The sequence below is a fragment of the Silene latifolia genome, chromosome 9 (assembly GCF_048544455.1).
Source record: "Silene latifolia isolate original U9 population chromosome 9, ASM4854445v1, whole genome shotgun sequence".
NCBI classification, from domain to species: Eukaryota; Viridiplantae; Streptophyta; class Magnoliopsida; order Caryophyllales; family Caryophyllaceae; genus Silene; species Silene latifolia.
Window position 1 is genome coordinate 127622582 of NC_133534.1, and position 16779 is coordinate 127639360.

Genomic DNA, 16779 nt, shown 5'->3' on the forward strand with positions numbered 1-16779 from the left:
AACTACGGCGGAAGACTCTATCGTCATGTCGTGGCCATCCCAGCTATCCCAGTACTCATCTCTATACTGTTCAATATCGCTCACCATCCCCGAATGGATCACCGCAGTTTACAAAACAACACCGGGTCGTACTAATCACACAATCAATATAGATAACAATAATAAGACAAACAGACAAATTTGAATCGTCACACACACACACACACACCACCAACTCCCATCATCTCAATCTCGACCGTCCCTTTGGACCAGCCCCCGCGATGGGGGACCGCAGCCGTTCCCACCTAAGCCCCGCTCATCGTACGAGCGATAACCCTGTCCCATTAATGTGCACATCCCCTCCCGTGGCGGGTTCCACGAAGGGTGAAACTAGGGCGTGAAGTCACTCCCGCAAGTGACCCCACTCAGCCGAGAACGCATCTCGAAAGCCATAGACAACCAATCACAATCACAATCACAATCATCATATCAAACAACTAACTACAAAGACATCACCAATATCCCATTATGGGACTAATACCGAGTAGGAAATCCTACCTGGAAAGCACAACACGCAGACGGTATCTACAATTTGTATCAAAACGGCTCCTCTACGAATTCTCCTCCTATCATACAAACACATAAAGACTACACATCACAAACTACACACCAAAACCCCAATTCCTAAATTAGGGTTTAACCAATCTTAACAAAACATTATAAAAACTATATTAAAAGCTTACCCTCGACGCAAGGAATCCAACGACACGAAAAACGACAAGAACCGACCGTCGAACTCCGGAATTGCTAAGAATGCGATTAGGAAGATGAAGTGGTGCTTTCTCTCTTAAACAGGGTTTTAGGTTTTGTAAAAGTGAATTAAAACAATGACGAATATGTTTAAATACCTTAATCGCATAATTAACAAAACCCGAGAAAACTTCCCAGTAAAATAGGACACTCGATCGAGTACCCCTGACTACTCGATCGAGTACCCAACAGTCGAAACTATTTTATTTCGCAACTTGCCCATACTCGACAGAGTAAGGGCTACTCGATAGAGTACCCCAAGACATATAAATACGGAGTATTACAGTCTTCCCTCCTTAAAAGGAACTTCGTCCCCGAAGTTCAAACCACTACTAAACAAAGGTACTCCCATAAGCCTCCCGACTCGAAGGTCAAACAAACACAACGTAAAGCATGATACTAACCCAACTTATCCCGACAAACATACCGACACAACATATAAAAGGTGTATAAAACTCTTAAAAAAACTCTCGCGATCATCTCCTACCCCCCTAAAAGAAACAAGGTTACGTCCCCGTAACCATACATACCTGATCAAAAAGGAAAGGGTAACGCTCTTTCATGATATCCTCCGCCTCCCATGTAGCTTCCTCAGTCTCGTGGTTAGACCAAAGGATCTTAAGCAAAACTGTCTCACCACTCCTAGTCTTTCTAACCTTTCGGTCTAGAATCTGCTTAGGCACCTCAAGGTATGATAAAGACTCATCTAGCTCTAAGCTCTCTGCCTCCAACACATGTGACGGGTCACTCATATACTTCCGCAGCTGCGATACATGAAACACATTATGCACTCTCTCCAACGTGGTGGTAAAGCCAAACGATAAGCAACTTCCCCAACTCGCTCTAAGATCTCATAAGGCCCTATAAACTTCGGACTTAGCTTGCCTTTCTTCCCAAATCTCATAACCCCACGCATCGGAGACACTTTCAGAAGAACCTTGTCCCCAACCCGAAACTCTATGTCCCGACGATGTAGATCCGCATAACTCTTTTGTCGATCCTGGGCCGCTCTCATCCGTTCCCTGATCATCTTAATCTGTTCCACCATCTCATGCACCATCTCTGGTCCTAAAACCCTTTGTCTCAAAGACTATCGTCCCAACAGATTGGACTCCTGCATCTCCTCCCATACAAAGCCTCAAACGGTGTCATACCAATACCGGTGTGATATATTTGTTGTTGTAAGAAAACTCTATCAAATCCAGCCTTTGCTCCCAGCTACCACCAAAATCCATCACACAAGCTCGCAACATATCCTCAAGAGTCTTGATTGTTCTCTCAGTCTGCCCATCTGTCGCAGGATGAAATGTTGTACTCATCTTCAAAGCTGTTCTCAACGATTCCTGCAACTCCTTCCAAAACCTCGATATAAACCTCGCATCTCTGTCAGACACTATGTCCTTAGGGACTCCATGTAACTTAAGCACATTCTTTCGATAGGCCATAGCCAATTGTGCCTTAGTCCATATATCTTTCATTGGAACAAAGTGAGCTGACTTAGTCAGACGATCCACTATCACCCAAATCATGTTGTTACCTTGTTGACTCTTCGGCAAACCCACAATGAAATCCATGGAAATGGATTCCCACTTCCACTCAGGCACCTCTAAAGACTGAATCTTACCTTGTGGTCTTCTCTGTTCCCCTTTAACTCTTTGGCATGTCAAACAACGGACACAAACTCCAGCTGTCTCTTTCTTCATCCCAGGCCACCAAAACGTTTTCTTCAAATCTTTGTATAGCTTGTCTCCACCTGGATGAACTGAATATGGTGTGCAATGCGCCTCTGTCATGATTGTCTTTTTCAACTCCTCGTCATTCGGAACACACCACCTACCATCAAACCTCAAACTACCATCTGTATGAATAGAAAAGCGGGACACTGTCCCTTTCTCTACTCCAGCTCTCCACTCCACTATCTTAGGATCCAAAGCCTGCTTATCCCGAATATCATCATAAAACTCCAGATGTACTGTCATATCACCCATGGCATCCCCTTTCTGCATCATATGTATCCCAAAGCTCGCTACCTCATCCCTCATCCTCATCAAAGATAGAGCTGTACACAAGGAATGTACACTCTTTCTACTCAAAGCATCCGCAACAACATTGGCCTTCCCTTCATGGTAGATAATTTCCATGTCATAATCACCAATCAGCTCCATCCACCTCCTCTGTCTCATGTTCAACTCCTTCTGCGTGAAGATGTACTTAAGACTTTTGTGATCAGAAAATACCTTAAAGATTGCTCCATACAGGTAATGTCTCCAAATCTTGAGAGCAAACACCACTGCACCCAACTCCAGATCATGAGTAGGGTAGTTCTCCTCATAAGGCTTCAACTGCCTAGAAGCATAGGCAATCACTTTACCATTCTGCATCAACACACATCCCAACCCATTCTTCGAGGCATCTGTATAAACCTCGAAATTCTCGCTCCTTCAGCAATGCTAGGACAGAGCGTGGTCAAACGCTCCTTTAATGTTTGGAACGCCGTCTCACAACCCTCATCCCAACGAAACCTGTTCTCTTTCCTCATCAACGCTGTCATCGGTCTAGCTATCTTGGAGAAATCTTTCACGAACCGTTTGTAGTATCCAGCTAAACCCAAGAAACTTCTAACCTCAAAGAACATTCTTTGGTGCTTCCCACTTTGTCACCGCCTCAATCTTCGCGGATCCACAAAGCTACCCCATCTTTAGAGATTACATGCCCGAGAAAAGCAACTTTCTCTAACCAGAACTCACACTTGGACAGCTTAGCATACAACTCATGATCTCTCAAAGTCTGCAACACGATCCTCAGATGCTCCTCATGCTCCTCCTTAGTCTTAGAGTAGACTAAGATATCATCGATAAACACTACTACAAACTGGTCCAAGAACTGTCTGAAGATTCTATTCATCAAATCCATAAACACTGCCGGCGCATTAGACAACCCAAACGGCATCACCACATACTCATAATGGCCATACCTTGACGTGAAAGCTGTCTTTGGTATGTCCACCTCTCTAATCTTCACCTGATGGTACCCCGACCTCAAATCAATCTTAGAAAAGACTGTTGCACCACTCAACTGATCAAACAGGTCATCTATCCTTGGCAAAGGATACTTGTTCTTTATCGTCACACGGTTCAGCTCCCGTAATCTATGCATGACCTCAAGCTCCCATCTTTCTTCTTCACACGAACGTAATCGGTGCTCCCAAGGCGATACACTTGGTCTAATGTATCCCTTCTCTATCAAATCATCCAACTGCTTCCTAAGTTCCTCCATCTCCTTAGGACCCATACGGTACGGTGCCTTAGAGATTGGCCCCGTCCCTGGCTTCAACTCAACGGTGAAATCTATCTCCCTCTTCGGTGGCAACCCCGGAATCTCCTCCGGGAAAACATCTGCAAACTCTCCCACCACTGGTATCTCATCAACTGCTGGACTTTCTATCCGGTCATCTCTCACATGACACAAGATCAACGGACATCCCTTCCTCAGATACAACTTCAAGGTGACAGCTGCAATCAACTTAACTTTGGGTTTGACTAGAAACCCACGATAAGACACACTTACACCCTTTGGACCCCTTAAGGACACTTTCTTTTGATGACAGTCTATCTTAGCTTTATACTTTCCTAACCAATCCATCCCAACTATCATCTCGAAACCATTAAAAGGAAACTCTAGCAAGTCTACAGGGAAATCGACTTGCCCAACTATCAAAGATACATCTCTAAACAACCTCCCACACGATACAGACTCACCCGAAGGTATGAAAACTTGCTCCCTAACAGACTCATATACTCTCAAACCCAACTGTTTTACATGACTCGAAGACACAAACGACTGAGAAGCCCCCGAATCAAACAAAACAAACGTAGGAATACCATTAACAAGGAATGTACCGGTGATAACGTGCGCATCTTCCTCAGCTGCCTTCTTGTCCATCATGAACAACTTGCCATCGGTCTTCCGCCCACCTCCCGGACAAGATCTTGGTGATGCGGTCGGCTTAGCACCCGACCCTTGATTGTTGTTGTTGTTGTTCATCGGTGTCTTCTGATAAGAATTACCGCCGTTGCGGTTGCCTCCACTCTGGTAGCTCTGACCTCCCCGGTTTGGCCATGATCCAGCCGGTCTGTTGCTCGCAAAGCTCGTGCGAGTCTCGAGCAGATCCGGTGCACTCGTGCACTCATGTCTCTTGTGGCCTACACCACCACAACCAAAGCAGGTCACTCCCTAACTATTACTCACACTCCCTCGGCCTCGCCCAAAGGAAGTCCCAGAAGAAACCTGGACCGGAAGAAAATCCTTTAGATCGATTGTAGTTGCCTTTCTTGTAATTAGATTGGCCACCACCCTCGCTCTCCGACTTCCTCTTCTCACCGCCAGGACCTCTCCCGAGCCATTTCCACCAACCTCTCAGCTCTCCCAGCCCTCTCATAAGCTTCCTTAACATCGGTAAGGATTCCCACGGGTAACTTATCCATAATTTTGGTAGTCAACCCTCTCTCAAACCTCAATGCCAGGTTCTCCTCACTTAAACCCATATCCTCAAAGATACCTGGACTTCTCATTGAACCGTCTCCGTAGTACTCGGCCACGGACATCTCGTGGTCATCTTAAACTTATCAAACTCTTCCCTCAACTTACTCCTCACATGCTCCGACACGAACTCCTTCCTCACGCCCCTACGAAACTCCCCCAAGGTATCGCGGGTAAGCCTTGGTTGGTGTATATCTCCTTAGCACTCACCTTCACTGAATCCCACCACTTGCCTGCTGCCTCCCTCAGATAAAACGCAGCCTGTTCCACTCTCATCTCATCAGGACAATGAACCAAGTCTAAGATGTTCTCCATCTCTCTCACCCAACTATCAGCTGATTAGGCTCCTCAACCCCCTTGTACTCTTTCGGGTTAAACCTCGCAATATAGAGGCTGATTTTAGAATGATCAACCTCCTTCTCCTTACTCTTATCCTTGTCCTCATTCACTCTCTTCAGGGTCTCAGTAAGAGCATCCTGGTGCTCTAACATCTTAACGATGTCATCCGTGGTCATAAGCTCAGCTCTCGCGTACAAAGCAGTTCTCTTGGGCGGCATCTTGAAGCTATATAAGAAAGGGTAAACATAAACACACGTACTAAACCTCAAAACACGAAAACACGCTGCCCGGAACCCACTCGATCGAGTTCCCAAACACACTCGATCGAGTAACGGGCTACTCGATCGAGTGCCCCACGACTTGATCGAGTACCCAAACTCCGAACCAAACGGACCTTCGATCTCTTACCTACTCGATCGAGTATCTAGGCTACTCGATCGAGTGATTTACTCGATCGAGTACCCTAGTTACTCGATCGAGTGCCCCAAAACTCGATTCTGGACTCAAAATCGCCAAAAACCCACCCGATCGAGTCAGTCCCACTCGATCGAGTATCACTAATACGTAAGAGCTACCCGCATATTACGTCATATACTAACATGTTAAACTTTATAAAACCACATGATATCATAATAAGTATGCTACGCATCTTTTCTACTATCAACAAGATCAATTCATCATGCTATTAAAGCCACATTGTAAACACCCAACATGTGGTTCCAACATCAAGTCTACACATATATTACTTTTCTTTCACATTCTCAACTTCTCCTTCAACATCCAACAATCACACACTTCATCACATTGTTAACAAGTTAACCAAGCACACATATGACTCGACAAACACTTTCCCATGTGACCGGTTCAAAGTTGTAGGGCGACCCCCGCGACTTTAGGACGTCTCCCAAGCCTTTGCACTAGCTCCTACAACTTTTACCCCGGGTTCATTTTAATTGACTCCCTATGTTCATTAAGTTCATTGGTTACAAGTTTCAGGATCGTCGCTCTGATACCATTTGTAACACCCCCATACTCCAAGTGCCTTACCAGGACCACTCAGGTATGAAGACATTACCATCTCGGTCGCCCGAGGTATGATAATCAAATAGACAAAACAGAAACAACGTTTAATATAAATAGTTTAATGAATAAATACAATCCTCAAACCAAACCAAAGTACGATACATTATTCCAAACTATCTGTTATCAACTGAAATGTAAATAAATGCTAAACTACAGCGGAAGACTCTATCGTCATGTCGTGGCCATCCCAGCTATCCCAGTACTCATCTCTATACTGTTCAATATCTCGCTCACCATCCCCGAATGGATCACCGCAGTTTACAAAACAACAGGGTCGTACTAATCACACAATCAATATAGATAACAATAATAAGACAAACAGACAAATTTGAATCATCACACACACACACACACACCACCAACTCCCATCATCTCAATATCGATCGTCCTTTGGACCCCCCGCGATGGGGGACCGCAGCTGCGTTCCCACCTAAGCCCCGCTCATCGTACGAGCGATAACCCTGTCCCATTAATGTGCACATCCCCTCCCGTGGCGGGTTCCACGAAGGGTGAAACTAGGGCGTGAAGTCACTCCCGCAAGTGACCCCACTCAGCCGAGAACGCATCTCGAGAGCCATAGACAACCAATCACAATCACAATCACAATCACAATCATCATATCAAACAACTAACTACAGCACATCACCAATATCCCATTATGGGACTAATACCGAGTAGAAATCCTACCGGAAAGCACAACACGCAGACGGTATCTACAAATTTGTATCAAACGCGGCTCCTCTACGAATTCTCCTCCTATCATACAAACACATAAAGACTACACATCACAAACTACACACCAAAACCCCCAATTCCTAAATTAGGGTTTAACCAATCTTAACAAAACATTATAAAAACTATATTAAAAGCTTACCCTCGACGCAAGGAATCCAACGACACGAAAAACGACAAGAACCGACCGTCGAACTCCGGGAATTGCTAAGAATGCGATTAGGAAGATGAAGTGGCTGCTTTCTCTCTTAAACAGGGTTTTAGGTTTTGTAAAAGTGAATTAAAACAATGACGAATATGTTTAAATACCTTAATCGTATAATTAACAAAACCCGAGAAAACTTCCCCGTAAAACCGGACACTCGATCGAGTACCCAAGGTACTCGATCGAGTACCCCCTTACTCGATCGAGTACCCCAGCTACTCGATCGAGTACCCAACAGGTCAGAAACTATTTTATTTCGCAACTTGCCCATACTCGACAGAGTAAGGGCTACTCGATAGAGTACCCCAAGACATATAAATACGGAGTATTACATTTTCTATATGGTAATCCTCTGTTTTTTCAAATTCTACATGGTAACCCTACTTTTCAAACAACACGTATGGTAACCCTCAACTATACTAATACTTATTAGCGTAACCCTTATCTATTTTTCCGTTAAGTATGTGACGGGACTAATTGCATTATAAGATTTTCTACATGATAACCATCTGTTTGTTTAAATCCTACAAGGTAACCCTATATATATTTTTTTTACAAAACATACACTCTTAAATACACTCGGTTTTTATGTAAGATTGTTTTTTTATAAAAATGTAATACCTCGCATTTTATAAAACCGTACTCGACCGAGTAGACAATCTACTCGACCGAGTGTAACTTGGGAAGTGGCTGGAAGTTTCTAAAACCTGGTCACTCGACCGAGTGACTGTTCACTCGAACGAGTGGAGCCTCGCTCGATCGAGTGGACCGCGCACTCGACTGAGTGCCCCGTCTTGTCCAGTTTTTACGCGAGATTTGGTTGGCGGTGTGTTGCTTTCGAGCCTTATCCTTTTCAGATTTCCTCCACCTAAAATCACTCCCAACCTAATCCTAACACTCTCTAAACACTCACAAACAACCACATAAACTTATCCTCTAAAAATCTAGCCTCCATATTTGAAGAGTTCTGCCATCCTTCCACCCTAGTTCATCCACAACATTTGTAAGTCAATTTACACTTTTGTTTCCTTAATCTTATCTTAGTAAACCTTAATTTTTCCTAATAGATTATCTCATAATTTATAGTGGATTATGATAATGAATGTAGAAATTAATTTGTGTAGGAAGCTTCTTTGAGGAGCATTTCTAGGCCTTAGCTTGAGGCTTTGTGAAGATAAGCTTGAGGTAGGGTTTTCCCTACTTAGCTCTAATAATATGGATGTTTAATTATGTATTTATTGTCATTAATTACACTTATCTCATGGTAGTTGCATTATAACATGTTTATTGGTAATTAGGGTTTGTGACATAATATGGTCTTGTGTTAATTATGCATATGGTGAAGGAGTAAGTATGGTTAAATGTCATATAAATGGTTGGAATGCATTATAACATGTTAGGAAGCAATTACATGAAAAGGGGTGAATTAATGAAGGATTGAGCATTGTGACATATTATGTTTGGTGTGATTACATGATTATTCTTGTTGGAAATTAATTGTGTTGATTATTGTATTGATTGGTGTTGGATGATTGTGGAGTATACTTGGTTGTTGTTATGGAGACGGAAGGCGGTTGGGAAACCGTCTTCTGCTTGAGTCACCTCTTGGAGCTTCCCACTCCAAGGGGGATGTGCACATTTAGTACTTGAGTTTGGAGGGACTCGTGTGGTTGAGACACGATGTCTAGCAGGGACTCGAGTCGCTCTCGGGCCCGGTACAATGGACGTGTTCCGAGTACCTAGTATTGGTATGTGGTGTCGTGAGCATGTCCCTGGCACCGGTTATGTGGAGGTGAGAAACTTGGAGGATGGTTCTATGTATTTCATACACTTGTTGGATTCATGGTTGATTGTCTTAGCATTTATTCCATGGGCACTTAGTCTTTCTTAGTAGTATTCATTGAGCATTTGTATTATTAAGCTAACACTTGGGTTTTAAATATATGTGGTGAACCATATGGTGATTTCCGCCCATATGGGGAACAGTGATTTGACAGGTTAGCTTTGCTTAGATACGTAGGCTTGGGAGCGATCTTCACTTTGTTGTCATCACTTTTGTTTGTCTAGTTTTTGACTATTTAAACTCCATTTTTATTTCGATATGGTTGTATTAAATGGGATGGTATTTGCATCCCTTAACATGTAACTAATTACATAACTACAACTTATCTATTTAAAATTATCGCCTTAAATCCCTCTTTACTCGTTTGTTCGCACTACAAGTTTGGGAAACCAAGTCTTGTGACACTCCCTTGCGTTGGGGTTTGCCATGAGGAAGGATCCCGACTTATGGGGGTGTTACAAAAAATTTGTGAAAGTGATAGTGTAACACCCCAACTATCCGGCCAAGATAAGTGGAGCGTTACCATCTCGATTTTTTGAGGTAGTGTTTCAAAACTTCGATAAAAGAACATTTTATAAATAAACACAATGTTTAGTGAATTACATAAACGTAAACAAATGAATAAAAGTACAACTCATGACAACTATACTTTCTAGCCAATTATACTCGTCTCGTGACTCATCAATCTCGTCCCGTCTCCCACGTCCTATCCAAACAACCTGGACTTAACCTGCTCCCCATATGACCAAATGATATCATATGGATCAACACAGGCCACCCCAAAAGAGATAGGTGACAATGCACAGACACACAAACGTCAGTTTCAATAAACAAATAAAAGATGACACGACTCAAGTGTGAACATGCAACATGACTACTAGTATGAATGTCATAACATCAAATGACCACCACCACGGTACCGGGACACGCCCAGTCATACCGATAACCACACTGGTACCGGGACACACCCAGACATACCGATAACCACAAACAGGTACCGGGACACGCCCAGACTGTGGGTTAATATCCGTATACTACCCTTAAATTGCAGGACTATAACGTAAATTTAAACATGCAATTTATAGTCATAAAACGATAAAGACAATAGAAACGATAAGTGTATAGAAATCAACCTCGGGTCCTTTAAATTGTGGCGTAAAGAACAGAAATCTAAGCAGATTTCCTCCTAACCGTTGCACCCAAGACTTTGTCCGAGATATGCCCTTGTGCTAGAACAGTGTTCTCCGATTGCCTTGCAATATAGGGAGAACTGATGTGGGTTTTGCTTGAGATGTGAGATCTCGGTTTCTACAGAGAAGAATGCTCTTCGAAACCCTAAATTTTTAGCAAGAATGAATTAGGTTAGACAAGAGGAGAAAGCTCTCCTTTTGTCTTGGTGATTCTCGGCCAAACCGAGTGAGAGGAGCCCGTATGGGCTTTTCAATTTCTCTTCACTTAAACTCGCGGTCCGGTCCATCACTCGCTAAGTGTATATGACGTGGTCCGATTATAAATCGTTATCGGTTATCGGAAATTAAGGCATCGCCTAATAATTCGGGTTAGTGAATTATTAATACGTGTCCGACAAAACAAGTATTGTATAATTATTTTAATATACATTTAATTAAATATAAATCACGTATATTTAATTTTACGAATTAACTGGTTAATTCGCCTTAGCCCATGATATTTAATCCGTATTAAATATAATATCTCAACATCACATATTTGACTAATTACTTAGTCAAATAACTCGGACTAACTGGTTAGTCAATTTTGGCATCTACATGACAGTATTTTCATACCGTCACATCTCTCGAACGTATCCTATAGGTGTGACTTTTAGGGACCAGTTGATCACCGCCATCTGTATGACAATAACGTCAAACTTATCTAGCAAGCCAACCGTTATTGATAAACGTGGATCAACCGATAATAATACCAAAAGTATGCCCTTTGATCCTTTTAGAGGTTTATAAGTCCTTGCACTAATTGTTAAGGACACCAACCCCAACAAGCTCCCACTTGTCCGTACAAGTGCATGTGCAATGACGTTATCCGCACTAACTGGAGGACACAAGCTCCAACAAACTCCCACTTGTCCGTACAAGTGTATGTGCGATAACCGATTCTCATATTCATTTAAAATCTCTCCCACTCAATGTAAAACAATTTGCAGATCTGGATCCACAAAGGTCGTATTTTACAATCGATCTGTATCTAGAGTGGTTTCCCCGACTAGAGAGTAACTTAACTGATAAAACGAATCCGTATCCGAGCATGGCCATGCATTTCGATTCTGACTCCTCGAGTGGCCCCGAGAAATATCGAGTACACGATAAAGGCTGAATATTTCCTTCAACTCGACTCCTTCCGATCTAAGCACGGCATGAAATGACCCAGAAACAATCTACTTGGCCCCCAGTTACGGATGACCGTGAGAAAGAAACCAAAGTCACCCAAAATCTGCCGTAGTCTCAAGAGACAGTCGATAGTCAAGAGATTCGACTCTTAGAATCACTATGGAGGTCCTATCCACGACCGGGCAACGAATGTTATAAAACATTTAGGACTCCACGTCGATGTCACAATAGTGTCCTACGAAATATCCGTATAAATCGCCTCTGTGATTGGTCAGTCAACCGGTTGACTTATGGCTCGTTGAACCCACCATCAACCAACGTCACAGAATAATTGCCAGAGTTATCAGCTCATGTGGGCAAATAAGGACTAACAAGATATGATGTTTGTTCAGTTCACTTTGTGATGTTCAAAATTGTCGTACAATTCCACATGAAAAACAAAATATATATATAAAATATCAAAACGATGATGTTGTATAGAGTACAAAAGCGAATGAATCTGATCCATCAAAGAGTACTACAACTTAGGAACACGTTTTATTCCCATGGAATTGACGTGCCCTTCATGCTTATCTTGTCGTAATGCTTTAGTGAGAGGATCTGCTATGTTATTGTCAGTAGCAATCTTTTCTATCACTACTTCCTTTTGCTCCACGTAATCCCGGATTAGATGAGCTTTCCGTTGTACATGCCTAGATTTGTTGCTAGACTTCGGCTCCTTAGCCTGGAAGATGGCACCATTATTGTCGCAATAGATGGTGATCGGGTCATTCGAACTAGGCACTACAGAGAGCCCATGTAAGAATTGACGCATCCATATCGCTTCCTTTGTTGCTTCGGACGCGGCATAGTACTCGGACTCGGTCGTAGAATCTCTGTAACAGATTTGTTTCGAACTCTTCCGTGTGACGGCGGCGCCATTAAGAGTAAAAACGAATCCGACCGAGATTTCGAGTCATCTCGATCCGTTTGGAAGCTAGCATCTCGCGTGCAGAATCGGTTGCGCATAGCGTTTGAGAGCCTCCATAAGTCAATGCCCAATCTTTAGTCCTCCGTAGGTACTTAAGAATGTTCTTGACACCAGCCAATGTGGTTCACCTGGATCTTTGTTGGAATCGAATTGTCATACTCAATGCATATGCCACGTCCGGACGTGTGCATATCATGGCATACATGATTGATCCTATAGCCGAAGCATAAGGAATCCGCGTCATGCGCTCTTTCTCTTCCGGTGTCTCGGTGCCCGAGAGGCGGCTCGGATGTACCCCGGAGACATAGGAAGGAACCCCTTCTTGGAGTTAGTCATCTTGAATCTCTCTAGGACTTTGTCTATGTAAGACTCCTGACTGAGAGATAACATCCGTCGTGATCTATCTCGATAGATACGGATGCCTAGAATTCTCTGTGCCTCTCCCAGATCTTTCATCTGGAAATGGTTCTTCAACCATACTTTTACCGAAGTTAAGAGAGGTATGTCATTCCCAATCAGGAGTATGTCGTCAACATACAATATTAGGAAGACAATCTTGCTCCCACTCGACTTGATATATAGACATGGTTCCTCGACCGATCGAGTGAATCCATTGTCTTTTATCACTTGGTCGAAGCGATGATTCCAACTCCTTGATGCTTGCTTAAGTCCATAAATGGAACGCTTAAGCTTGCACACTTTCTTAGGATGTACTGGATCGATGAAACCTTCGGGTTGTACCATGTACAACTCTTCCTCCAAAAAGCCGTTTAAGAAGGCGGTTTTCACATCCATTTGCCAAATTTCATAGTCGTGAAAAGCGGCAATCGCTAAGATAATCCGAATGGAACGCAGCATAACTACGGGTGCAAAAATCTCATCGTAGTGCAAACCTGGCACTTGGGTGAAACCTTTTGCAACTAGTCGTGCTTTGTAGATATCTTTCGACCTTCCACGAGAATGCTTTATCTTGTAAAGCCATTTGCATTGAAGGGGACGAACCTTAGCGGGTAAGTCAACAAGATCCCACACGTTGTTCTCATACATGGAGTCCATCTCGGATTGCATGGCCTCAAGCCATAGCTTTGAGTCGAACTGGTCATGGCACCTTTATATGTTGCGGGTTCACTACTCGTTAAGAGTAGAACGTCATCTATGTCATGTTCCTCGACCATACCGATGTATCTGTCCGGAGGAATAGAGACTCTTCCCGACCTCCTTGGTTCCTCGGGAATGTTCACGCAGAAAGGGATTGAAGGAATAGGTTCCTCCAATAGTTGCTCGGTGTTTGGTTCTGGAATCTCCGACAGGTCGAAGGTTCTATCACTCTTTGCATTCTCGAGAAATTCCTTCTCTAAGAATGTCGCACTAGCCGCAACAAAAACACGTTGTTCGGTTGGCGAATAGAAGTAATGACCACGTGATCCTTTAGGATAACCTATAAAGTATGTCTTGACCGATCGCGGGCCGAGCTTATCTTGAGTCTCCACTTGACATAAGCCTCGCAGCCCCAAACCCGTATAAAGGACAAGTTAGGGACCGTTCCCTTCCATAGTTCATATGGAGTCTTGTCAACAGCTTTAGACGGACTTCGGTTAAGTATTAGAGCGGCTGACAAAAGAGCATAACCCCATAATGAATCAGGTAAAACCGTGTGACTCATCATGGATCGAACCATATCAAGTAGTGTTCGATTTCTCCGTTCGGACACACCATTCATTGAGGTGTTCCGGTGGAGTTAAGCGTAGGGCAATCCCACTGTCCTTTAGGTGTTGATCAAACTCGTGAGAAAGATACTCGCCACCACGATCCGAACGTAGTGTTTTAATCTTTCTACCTAATAGGTTCTGTACCCTATTTTGGTATTCCTTGAATTTCTCAAAGGATTCACTTTTGTGCTTCATTAAGTAGACATAGCCATATCTACTCAAATCGTCCGTGAAAGTGATGAAATACCTATAGCCTTCTCGTGCAGTGATTGACATAGGACCACATACATCCGTGTGTATGAGCCCTAATAGGTCAGCAGCGCGCATTCCAACACCTTTGAAGGAAATACGAGTCATCTTACCGATGAGACATGATTCACACGTGCCAAATGATTGAAAATCAAAGGCCGAGATAGCTCCATGTTTGATGAGCTGTTTTACGCGTTTCTCATTAATGTGTCCCATACGGCAGTGCCATAGATACGTTTGATCTTTGTCACCAACCTTTAACTTTTTATTCATTACGTGTAATATTTCCGAGGTCTGATCTAAAACATAAATTCCGTTCATGGAAAGCGCCTTGCCAGTAAATCATATCGTGTAATGAGAAAATGCAAGCATTGTTTTCTATTACAAATGAAAAACCAAGTTTATCAAGCGCAGAAACTGAAATAATGTTTTTGGAAAGACTAGGTACATAATAGCAGTCATATAATGACAACTCAAATCCGCTTGGAAGCTGGATCACATATGTCCCCTTGGAGATGGCAGCTACTCTTGCTCCATTCCCAACACGCAGGTCCACCTCACCCTTTACGAGGGGTTCGATGTTTCGGAGCCCCTGCACATGATTACACAGATGAGAACCACAACCAGTATCAAGTACCCAAGTTCCGTAACTTGCGTGGTTAATCTCAATCATATGAATAAAAGTAGAAGAGAGAGAAGACATACCAACAGGTTTAACACGACCTGCCTTTAAGTCCTCATGATAAACAGGGCATGTGCGTCTCCAATGCCCAGTCTTGTGGCAATGATGGCATTCCATGTTTTCACTCTTGCTCTTTGTCATGCCTGATGAGTTGCTCGCCTCACCAGGACCACTCTTACCCGAACCTCGACTTCTTGAACTTCGCCTTACCCTCTTTAGGTTTGCCGGAGCTTTGCCCTTACCTTTCCCTTTGTTTGACACAACGAGAACATCCTGTTTCGAGCTCCCCCATCGAACTTCATGTCCTTCTCGGTCCAGTGCATACGAGGAGGGAGTGCAATTCATGGGGAGTTTTCTTCAAATCATTCATATAGTAATTCGCTCTGAATTGCGAATAACCATCGTGGAGTGAATGAAGAATACGGTCGATAACAATGTTCTCACCGATGTTACTGATTAAAGGTCTCCAGTTTCTCGACATTCTCAATCATCGAGAAGTGTGTGGGCTAACCGGTTGGCCCTTCGGAGTCTCGCATCAAAGAAGCGAGTGGTATGCTCATAGGTCACGATTCTCGGTGCTTTCGAGAATTCCTTAGTGAGCGTGGTGAAAATCTTGTTTGCACCTTGGGCTATGAAGCGTTTCGGCAAATTGGGTTCCATTGCAAAAATGAGTACGTTCTTTACCGCTTTTGACTTCTAAAGCGAAATCGTTATACTCGTTGATTTCGTTAATTCCAGCCGTGGGGCCTGGGTTTAACGGCATGGGCTCAAGCAGATATCCGAGCTTCCGTCGTCGCCAGCGGCAGCATTCCGTAATCTTGCCTCCCGATCCCAGCGAAGTTGGATCCGTCATTCTTGATCGGGTAGACGATTCATCCGACTCATGAAGATCCTAAGCCAGGACTCACGGTCCAATGTGGCACTTGGCATTGGGTTATCACTTGAACCAGACCATTTGTTGTTAAGCAGTTTAAAATCGTGATCTACACTGAAAAAGAAAGAAAAACAAAACGAAATAAGCAACTCATCGAGGTGATTTAAGTCTATTTAAAAATCATTTTAAACATGTAGACTCTTGCACTTGCATAATTGATCTCCCTCAAGAAAGATACAAGTGATCCCAAGACTCAATTTCTGTAAATTGATAAGCCAACTGTTTAGCTAATTCTTCCGGAAGAACTCTTGGTCGATAGATTTTCGTAAATCCTATCTATAGTCCACCATAGTCACAGGATCGTACGAGTGACCATGGTGTTGAGATAAAATAGGTCAATCG